Source organism: Alligator mississippiensis, chromosome 1 (genome assembly GCF_030867095.1).
Source record: "Alligator mississippiensis isolate rAllMis1 chromosome 1, rAllMis1, whole genome shotgun sequence".
Classification (NCBI taxonomy): Eukaryota; Metazoa; Chordata; order Crocodylia; family Alligatoridae; genus Alligator; species Alligator mississippiensis.
In genome coordinates this window covers 48,508,738-48,509,497 of record NC_081824.1, presented here as the reverse complement: position 1 = coordinate 48,509,497, position 760 = coordinate 48,508,738, and positions in this window count along the sequence as shown.

The window sequence follows — 760 nt, the reverse complement described above, 5'->3', positions numbered from 1 at the left end:
AGAGGAAGATTACATTAATTTGAAAAACAATTAACTAATCCTAGCCCCATCCTATTCCTTCTTCTGAAATATCTTGGGTTCTGACTTTTAGTGCTGCCTGGCATCAAGCCACCCAAACTAAAAACAGCATCAGCTCTGAGGATTTCACATAACCTGTTGCTGAGGAATTGAGGCTGTACCAGAAATCCTGTCTGAGCCTGTGCCCCAAATTCAAAGATGTTACAGCTCAGAGGAATTTCATATACCTAAAGCTTAGATATCCAAGGCTTGAGATTTCTCCTCTCCCCAGAATGAAGCAAGCTAACTATGGGGATGGAGATCCCCCAAGGAGAATCCTTTTCTCTACTGAGCCCACACCCAGTGAAGACAATACTTAAATTTGAAGGATTTAATATCTGCTCATTCAAAGGAGTTCAACATCTCTTTATGGCTCTGCCTACCCCTAGGCTGTGTTCTGTAGATCTAAGATGATTCAAGCATAGTGGATTTCATGTCTCTGAAATTGAGAGCCACTGCTTCCTGCCTTGCATCCTCAGACGTGGTAGATGCATCTGCCTAGAGAGTTTCTACAGTGGGCCCTGGCCTGCCCGAAACCTTCCCCTGCTTCCACCTATCCCAAGTCTAGCCTTGACTATGATTATTAAAAACTTCTCTACAGTAGACTCATTTCAACTATGTTTTCTTGTTCATGGATGAAAGGGAAGGAGCACTCTGGGGAAAAAAAAAAGTCAGGAGGTTAATTAAAACACAAGCCACTGAG